This window comes from Cornus florida, unplaced genomic scaffold (genome assembly GCF_030987335.1).
Source record: "Cornus florida cultivar Cherokee Brave unplaced genomic scaffold, ASM3098733v1 CherokeeBrave_3.0.0_Hap2_Chr06, whole genome shotgun sequence".
Classification (NCBI taxonomy): Eukaryota; Viridiplantae; Streptophyta; class Magnoliopsida; order Cornales; family Cornaceae; genus Cornus; species Cornus florida.
Window position 1 is genome coordinate 83,961,411 of NW_026775576.1, and position 10,538 is coordinate 83,971,948.

Sequence of the window (10,538 nt, forward strand, 5' to 3'; positions counted from 1 at the left end):
ATATGCCTAAAGTGTATAATGAACAAGTGTTATAATTTGTATCATTTACATCTTTTCCAGCAAGAATCTAAGGCCTGCGTTCTGCCCTAATTTTGCAACTATTGGATGAACCGAGGAATGCAAAACGAGCTGATTTGTACAAGCTTGCCAATGTTGAAGAAGGAGATGAATAATGTAACTTATCTGGACATGAATTTTGGTCATTGGACTTTTTTTACATGACTTTTGGTGGGTTAGAATAGAACATGTTATTTTGCAGAGGCCTAGGGGAGATGATAAGTAATTTTATAATGATGTGAAGTATTCTAAATTAGTACCTTGACAGAGCAGAAGCAAAGTCCATGAGCTTTTCTTCAATTGCTCATTTTGTTGGTAGATATGGCAGAATTAAAGTAACTAAATAGGATGGTTGCACATTGACGAATGTAGATTTATAGATTCTGTCGTTGTTTTTCTACACTTCATGCAAAAATAAGAAAAATCTGCAAAACTAAATTAAAAAGAGGTATAGAATAAGCAGGGTCGAACCATACAAGATTCAAGATTAGAATCAAAATTAAAATCAAAATTTAAGGAAGAATAACTTTTAAAACGATTTAATGATTTATTACTAATAAACTAAAAATAAAATAAATAAATAAGACAAAATAAATTCTGATCAAATAATGAGAATCTGATTAAATAATAAGAAACTCTCAAGGAAAGAATCCACTACCACAGCTTACTATAAATAAATTAGCATATTTCTATGTATGTAAATTTTCCTATTGTAAGCAAATCACTTCACCAGTCCAATTTCAACTTGGAAAAATAAAGGAAAATAATAGCGTGAAATAACAATTGCTTTGAAAATATATTTTACTTAATCTGATATATCTTTGGTAAATAGAAATAGGCATTCTCCGAATTACCATTAATTGGCAAACACGAAGAATCCTCTTTCTAATTTTTTTTTTTATCAAAATAAGAACACAGAATAGAAGAGTAAAATAATGCTCTAAAGAGAAAATTTCATAAAAGAATTAAATTAAATTTACTTATATTTCAGCCATGGTGGCTTCATCACTCCCTTGAGAAGGGGTGTTTAAGCTACTATAATAAGAAAATAAAATAAAGAAATAAAAACAAACTTCATAACAAAAATTATAAGAAAATAAATTGAAGACAAAAATTCTCTCTAACTTTTATTATTTTATCTCACTCACAATGTACATCCAACCTCCTCTACATATGTCCCTATTTATAGAGTTTAGAATGGAACGATCGGGAGGAGAAAATTCTAATTACAGAAGTGAATAAAATAAAATAAAATCTTCCTAAAATCTTATTGCTTTCCAATTTGGCTTGATATCTTTGACTTGACGTGTTTTCCAATCTTTCTTGATATATTTTCCAATTTGGCTTGATCTTTGCTGATTTGATGGAAAGTCAAATTTGAATTTGACTGATCGTATAATCTTATAAACTTGCTATTTTTGTCTCTTTTCTTCTTATTCTGAAATCAGCCCCTATAAAACATGAAAAGTAGATATAAGCATATTTATTTAATGAAAAATATTAATTAATCATTTAGTATTACGTATAAAATAACAAGTTTTGTGCACTTATCACACATAACATAAACCTTGGACAAATTATACTTTCAATATGGTTGCACAGATTTGGACATGGATTTTTATGTGTTTTGGAGTGGTCATTGGACTTTTTTTAGATTATTTTTGGTTTGTTAGAACAAATTATTTGTAAAGTGAATTATTAGTATCTTGACAGGGCACGGTTCAATTGCTCATTTTCTTTGGAGGGTAGAAGCAAAAGTAAATCAGTTGCATTACATGAAAGGCCATAACCAAAGTCCATGACCTTTTGTTCATTTCCTCATTTTCTTAGTAAAGGGCAGAAGTTAAGTAGCTTAAGTTGAGTAGCTGAATACATGAATGGAAAGAAACAAAATACATGAGTACAAAGTATAAACACATCTAAATCAAAAATTGAGATTTTTCAATACAAAAGGTTAAGTAGCTGAGTACAATGAGTGGGCAGAAGTAAAATACATGAGTACAAAGTATCCACACATCCAAAGCAAAGACAGAGATTTTCCAATACTAAAGTTTAGATATATTTGTACCAAACATAGTGTATGCAACTGCTATGTTTGGTACAAATATATTGGGATATTATTTATAATTTGTAAATGAAACTATCTAAATAAAGGTTGGAATGATTTGGACAAATGTATTTGAATTATTTTTGAAGTAGTGTATGCAACTGTTATGTTTGGTACAAATATATTGGGATGTTATTTATAACTTATGAATGAAACTATTTAAATAAAGGTTGTGATGATTTGTACAAATTTATTTGAATTAGTTTTGAAGTAGTGTATGCAACTGCTATGTTTGGTACAAATATATTGGGATGTTATTTATAACTTATGAATGAAACTATCTAAATAAAGGTTGAGATGATTTGTACAAATGTATTTGAATTTTTTTTGAAGTAGTGTATGCAATTATTATGTTTGGTACAAATATATTGGGATGTTATTTATAACTTATGAATGAAACTATCTAAATAAAAGTTGAGATGATTTGTACAAATGCATTTAAATTATTTTTGAAGTAGTATATGCAACTAATATGTTTGGTACAAATATATTGGATGTTATTTATAACTTATGAATGAAACTATTTAAATAAAGATTGTGATGATTTGTATAAATTTATTTGAATTAATTTTAAAGTAGTGTATGCAACTACTATGGTTGGTACAAATATATTGGGATGTTATTCATAACTTATGAATGAAACTATTTAAATAAAGTTTAGGATGATTTTTACAAATATATTTGAATTATTTTTGAAGTAGTGTATGTAACTGCTATGTTCCGTACGAATATACTGGGATGTTATTTATAACTTATGAATGAAACTATTTAAGTAAAGGTTGGGATGATTTGTACAAATATATTTACAAAAGGATATAAGTCCTAGAAAAATTGGAACAATGTTTAGAAAACACTTGAATTATTTTTGTAGTGTGGATGCAACTACTCTATTCGGTATGAATTTATTGGGATGTTATGTATAACTTACGCATGCAACTATTAAATTATAGGTTTGGATGATTTGTACAAATATATTTGTATTAGCCTATATAAGTTAAAAAAGTTATGTTGTAAAACAATTTTACTTGAATTGATGAGTTGACTTAAAAAAAATCATTAAAATTAGGAGTAATAAACGGAATTATATGCCAAATGCATTGTGCTAATACGTCAATGCATTGCCTCATTTTAAATAGATCAGTCACCTGCATTTGATCATCGAAAGAAAATATCTAATTTCAATACATACATAATACACAAAATTATCAAAAGTTGGTCAACCACTACATTTCCAGATATACCAAAATGTACATACCATGTAAAACAACTCGTGCAAATTCCAAAAGGCTATAAGTACGCAGACGTAAATGAACAACATCATAAAATTAAAGTCAAATACATATTGGAATAACTGTCAAAAATCAAAGAGTCGTAGCTAAATTTGTCAGTCTATCTTTGAATATGGCATGTGGGATGTTGGCGTGCCAGTCAATTGGCAATTGTTTACATCTGATGTCTTTGAATATGATGATGGGACAAAATGCAATCCAATTTACATCTGGAGTCGTTCTTAAATACATGTTCCACCTTAATAGCACACTTGCTTGGTTAGTTAATGGAGTATTGAGTTCACCACCATTAATATTGCAGGTGGTGGTGGTGTTACATATGAAAATTCTTATAGTTGCAACAATACTGACTTTAACGAACATATGATAGGGGATTGTTCAACTTTGACTACCACCTACCTCTCCGGATATAAGGGCTTCAGTGAAATTCTGCAATATAATAACGAGATTTATTACGTATGCATAATTTAATAGACAAATAGTATTAATTATGAAACTACATGAAAAACGGTAAGGGGATAAAAGTACTTCAACCTGAACTATTCCTTTCGTTGAGTTCATCTTATTGTGAATCTTTAGCTTCATGGTTGGTTTCAACCTCTTACATTTTCATTTATATGTATCTTTACAATTGAGGCTATTGGGGATTTTGTCAGTGCTTTTGTTGCTCCCCAATTTTGCCTTTACCATAACTATAAAGTGCATTCATCTCAGCAAATTTATGACTACAGTTTTGTGACCCATTAAGATTATTAAACAAACACAATGTATCAAGAATCCAAGGCCCTTAATTGCAAACCAAATTCAAACCAAAGGCAATCCATTTTCTACAACGTTAGGATAAGACTATAGAAAAAATTAAAGTCAATGAATATATTTAATTTCATATAATAATGTGACAGTTTAATTTTTTTTATTTTACTTTTTCTAACTGAGACATGAACTTCAAATCTTTTTTGGGACTAGTATTTTCTTAAATATTAAAACTATGTTAAGTTATTTCTAATTATTACAACCACTCATAATTCTCAATTACCATTACAAACAATATCAAACAAAAACATATGATCCATTCTGTATAACAAAGTACATCCCAGCTCTTTTCTAGTATGTATCAGCAATTAAATTTGAATACTTTCTCATCTATTTATTAATTATCAACTATATACTGATACTTAAAAATATAAATCCCTCTCCAACATTAATTAGGGTTCACATGTCATAAAAAAAAAGGTTAAGAATTATTCTTCAAAATATGAACCCATTTAATCATAAGAACAATAAATACAATATTTGTTTCCAACATTAATTATGGTTCAAAAATTATGCAATATGCAATATTAAATATGAACCCAATTAATCATAAGAATAATAATTATACAATAATTGTTTCCAACATTAAAAAGGGTTGAAATTTTTTCTTCAAAATACAATCCTAAAGAATCAATACAATGATAAATGCAATATTTATTTTCAACATTAATTAAGGTTCAGAATTAAATAAAAAAGAATCAACTTTTTTTTTTTACAAAATCCGAATCCAAATAATTATAAGAACAATAAATGCAATATTTGTCTCCAACATTAATTAGGATTCAGATACCATACAATATATATATAACCTTTAATAGTGATTCATATCAGGAGTAAACTTATAAATACATCAACAAACTAAAAAAAAAATGAACAAACCTAATATATTGGAAACGAATTTAACTTACAATATTGAAAATGAGTAAGTCTTTATCTTTGTAAACCAAAATAATTTACGCCGGACACTTTCACAGTCTTTCTTTTCTCTCTCTTCTTTCTTATAACTTTCCTTTTCCAGACCATTCATGTACCCGAAATTCACAGCATGTATCAATTGCTCTGTTTCTTTGGAAACAATTATCTATCGAAGTAAAAAAGGAAGAAGAATAAATTTTAGGAAAGAAATGAGACCTCTCTCTTGTTTTGGTAACAAATAAAAATCTGATTATATTTTGGACTTTAGGAGAAGAAGATACAATAAAGGACGGGCTTTTGAAATTTTAATTTTCAAATTGGCTGCAATATATATTATGTGTATAATCCATATATATTATATATATAATTTATATTTTCATAAATACAGATTTTAACTTTTAAACTTTTTCACTGTCGTTATGGTGAAAATCGACCAGGAGCACTGTTCCAATGGAGAGGATTTTGGTCGGGACCCTCGAGGAGTCGGGATGACTGAGATGAGGAACTTCTCAGCAGGACTGAACGGCGGTGTGGATCGGTATAGCAAAAATGACACCATGGAGGTGAACTAGGTTTTCACGAAACAGGTCGACGATGGACAGTGATTTCCCTACCAGTCGGCGGTGACGTGGGAAACAGTGAGCAAGGATCATATTGTTGAGTCACGGTAACCAGAATAGTGGATGATGACTAGAATATAGCCGGCAGAGAGATTGGAACGGCCGTGAGTAAGGAATACCCCACCGGCGATGATGATATAAGGGCCTGAACCTCGTATCGAAGAAGATTCACAAAGGACAGTGACCAAGTGGACAGCGAGCAAGGATGGCTTGAAAGAACAGGCAGTGAGCTTGGAATGGCTGGCGAGGATGATGAGTGCTACAAAAAAAAAAAAAAAAAAAAAACTGATCTTGAAACTATGATGCCGGCGAAGAAGAGGCGTGGCACCGGCAACAATGGTGAAGCTTGTGTTAGAGTTGCACTACATAATCAATCGGATTTGATACCAGTTGTTGTGGTGGAAACGCAAAATAAACAACACTGTTCAAGGAATAAACAAGCAATCACGAAGAATAAAAAAAATCACACACAAAAATATAAGATATACATGGTTCACCCAAATCTTAGGGCTACGTCCATGGAGCACACTGAACAAATTCACTATGAAAAAGATGAAGAATTACAAGGAGAATTCTCTCTCAATCTCTCTCAATTGCTCTCTCTTGTATTGGCACAAATTTTTATCTAACTTTCTCAACCTATTTATAGAGTTCCCAAACTTGTCTTACAAGAATTTGCCTTTTGTAGAATCCAAAACCAATAAGAAAGTTAAATCAGATTAGGAAACTGAATTTTCTTTAAACTAATAAGGAAGTCAAATCAGATTAGGAAACTAAATTTTTCCTAACAGAATAGGAAATTGAATTTTCCCTAAAATTCAGTACTCTTGAAGTTTCCATATAATTAAATCTTCATAAAAATCTTCCACTTAATCAGACTCCACAAAACCACAACAATCTCCCACTTGGAGTCTGGAGCATTTGTAAACCCATTCCATCTTCTTCTCATGCATGTCCTATACATGTCGGTGCGCTTCTTTCTGTCTTCAAGCTAGAAGACCAACTGAAGTTGCGCACAACTTCAATTTCTCCATGGTCACTGTCTTGGTCAACATGTCAGCTGGATTCTTGGTGCCAAGTATTTTCTCAAGTGTCAACACCCCATCTTCTAACAAAGATCTGATAAAGTGATACCAAAGTCCTATATGCTTGGTCCTTGAATGAAATACTGAATTCTTTGTCACATGTATCGCACTCTGACTATCACTGTGCAAAACATTCTTCTCCTGTTAGAATCCCAACTCTGTCAACAAACTTTGTAACCAAATCATCTCTTTATTAGCCTCTGTCATCGCCACATACTCTACCTCTGTAGTAGATAATCCTCTGTATTTGCAAAACCCAACTAACTGCAGTTGTACCCACCATGAACACATACCCGGTAGTACTTCTTCTGTGGTCCACCTCGCCAGCAAAGTCTGAATCTACATAGCCATGTAGCTTCACTTCGCCCTTTTTGAAACATAGGCATCTGTCTATGGTACCCTGTAAATATCTCAATATCTACTTTACTGCTTCCTACTGTAGCTTGCCCAGATCCTTCATGAACTTACTTACTGCTCCCACTGCATATGCAATGTCTGGTCTTGTGCACACCATGGCATACATCAAACTTCCAATGGCTGAGGCATATGTGTGATACCCCCTAATTTCGGAACACTGGTTGATCAAATCCGCGCACAAAATTAAGGGATATCAAAACAATTAAAGTATTTAAACAAACACAAAGTATAATAAGAAATAAAAATAATAAATACTTCGCTGAAAGAAAATCTATTAAATAAAAATTCCATTTATAATTCTCCAAAATTTACAACTCGGAAATCCTGTAACTTAAGGACCCCTCAACCAAAATCTATTATCCAGAAGTTCATTAATAAATACTAATATCAAATGAAAAACTAATAATATCCTGCTTTTAAATAACCCGAAAGAATGAATAAGTCCTCTAGCTGCGGATCCTTAACTTTAGGACTTGAACTTCTAGTAACCTGAAAAAAATAAATCGCGGGTTAAACCCTACGAGCAAGTTCTCTCTACCAAACCTCTGAAAACCAATAAACAAATCATCTATACCAAAACCAACCCTAATAAAGTTTTAACTTTAATGTACGACGATACACATATGTATAAGTACTTATATATATACAATACTCCTATCCATTAATAGTTTCCTTAAATTGTAAAACCATTAATCAATTATTACTAAATAATCCTATTTAAACAATCCACCAATATATATTTCTTTTAAAAAGAAATTCCTCCAATCTTAACTCCACCCCAGACAATAACTTATTTAAACAATAAATTTTAAAATAACAGAAACCACATTTAATCCAAAACAAATAACAATTTCAATTATCTTTATCACATAGCTAATGTCTATGCTTTGACAATTAGTCCATGTCTCTACCATTATTATTTTACTAATATAATAAAATAATAACTAACATTTATGTACTAGACTATTCTAATTTCAGAATATCTAATCCTAATCCAACTTATACATACAGTATTCATAGATGAATTTTAAATCATCTAACACATGACAATTTAGTTATGCCTTGGCAATTCAACCATGCCATTATAAATATACTTATTTATTAATTAGCAATTCAACCATGCCTCCTTAAGTATATTTACTTACACCATTAATTAACAATTCAACCATGCTTCCCACATATGAAATTTATTCATAACTAATAAGGCAATGTATTAACACCTTTGGCAATTCATCCGTGCCTATAATTCAACCATGTACTAACTTTAACCTTAACTATAAACTTAATCATACATAAACTTCACATGCATATTATACGCATGTCCTTACATTCACAATTTTAAATCAACCATACCATCTACACAACAAGATACACCAAATAGGATTTATAATACTTAACAATTATAAAGCCTATATATATAAAATATATGTGTATAATACATTTCCTAATAATCGTTGATTATTTCTATCACATATATACATATATATTAATAAATACATATATACAACTTTCCATACTTACCATAAATTTATTAAACCATACACCTATATGTATATATATAAACAACTGTAATTATATATATACGTATACCTCCTTCCATAATTAATTTATTATTTAATTGTTTTATGTAAATAAATGCTACTAAATAAATTAGTAACACTTAACGGCTCTCCAATCCAAAAAATCTCCTCTAGTGACTGATTTCAACCCCAAATAGACTTAAAAACAATTCTGGGACATCACCGGACCCCACCGAAACTTTTCGGGACATCACACGCTTCCCCATGTGCCCTCAAGTGCCGCCACACTGTCCTACACTTACTGCACGAGCTTCCACGCGCTCAAGGTCACTGGCAGGCGCATACACGCGCCGTCACGCGCCTGTCACACTCTCGGTGCGTGTGTGGCTATTTCTGATTGGCTACCCTCTACGTTCTAGTGCACTCGCCCACACCGGATGAATTCTTCGTTGACTAGACCTCATCTACGGTTTAGATGAATGCGTACATCCGATTTCTGTGTGCCTCGATGCACTGAATCAATCCATTTAATGTTGAAAAAATCTAAGGGCCTAGATTTGCTCACTTACCAACTCCCTATGCACCCAACCACATGAGATCATTAGTTAACCATCAGAACCATCCTATGGTCCTAATATGAAGCACACCGAATTTCTTTGCACCACAACACACTGAATCATAACCCTTTGTGCTACGCCGATTTGTAACAGTGAACGTAATTGATTTAAATTAATCAAATTTAATTCCAAATAAATTCCAGAATATTTCTAAAAAAACAAAATAAACTCTAAAAATATTCTAAAAATTTCAGAAAAAATCCCCAAAGACTAATTTATTATTTTTGGGCATAAATGAACATATAGAATAATATTAAGAACTATTTAATTTAATTAATCATGCTATACAAGGTTAAAGCAAATTATAAAAATTTCAAAGACAAAATTTAATTAACCTAACCTCACATAAAGGTTTTAAATTATCAAAATGATACATACAAAGATCTAATTCTATAATCTTGTAAAGAATAATCATGTTCATATAATCCCATTAATAAATTAATTTAATAAAAATAAAAGTGAAATAAAACTATAATTTCGACAATGAGGTGATAGGCTTATGAGTCCTAAGAGGAGAATTAGAAAAGAACTTGCCTTCTATTACAAATCCGGCATCCTCCTTCTCTGATTCGGCCTCCTCTTCGTTAGCCCCTCTTCTTCACTCTCTGACTCTCTCTTATTTTTCTAACGTGAAAACTCTTCACAATAAAACCCTATGTGTATAATTATACACATAACTCTAATCCTATTACTAGTGTGACTTATTAAATAAATAATACTCATCCTTTAATAAAATAATATTAATATATATACACATATATTATGTTATACACACACACACACACACACACACATATATATATATAAATCCACATATATAATATATATGTATACACATATATCCATAAATATATAATATTTATGTATATATCCTTCCATAATAATTATTAATTAATTATATTATTTAATTACTTTTATATAATTAATTAATTAACCTCAAATAAGAATACTTATTATTTTTAAGCTCAACAAAATCCTTTAAGTAACCTCCTAACCATGGGCCTTTAATTAATTTCCCAACAAGGCTTCATCCAAGCCCAAGACCACATCCTTTGGTCCAACTTCCCTTAAGTCCATTCCAATTAATTTAAATAAATA